Genomic DNA, 539 nt, shown 5'->3' on the forward strand with positions numbered 1-539 from the left:
CCCGCGCCCCTCGCCCTCGCTGTTGGCCCGTCGCGGTTTCCAACCAGACCCCACTCGAGGGTGCCCGCGAGACCACCGCCGCGCCCACACGTTCTAAAGCAAACAGGAAGATTCCCAGAAGGAAACTGTGAATGCTTCTGATTTAGCAATGCTGTGAATAAAAGAAAGATTTTATACCCTTGACTTCACTTTTTAACGAAGTTGTTTATTCCAAAGAGTGTGGAATTTGAGTTTGGGGGCGGGGGGAATGCAACTCATCCTGCATCTGATTCTTACTAATTTTCTTTTCCGCACCTTATAAATTGCAAAATGCGTATTTGCATTTGGGTGGTTTTTATTTTTATATATATCTATAAATTTGAGCTTGCTTCTTTCTTGCTTTGACAATTGAAAGAAATATGATTCCCTTTTCTGTAAGTTTTATTTAAGTCCAAAGTCTTGGACTTTTGTGTAGTTGGTTTTTGGGGGTTTTTTTTTTTTGTTTTTTTTTTTGAGAAACAGCTATAGCTTTGGGTCATTTTTAACTACTGTATTCCCGC

This window comes from Otolemur garnettii, unplaced genomic scaffold (assembly GCF_000181295.1).
Source record: "Otolemur garnettii isolate 467f Iridium unplaced genomic scaffold, OtoGar3 scaffold00111, whole genome shotgun sequence".
In the NCBI taxonomy this organism is placed as follows: Eukaryota; Metazoa; Chordata; class Mammalia; order Primates; family Galagidae; genus Otolemur; species Otolemur garnettii.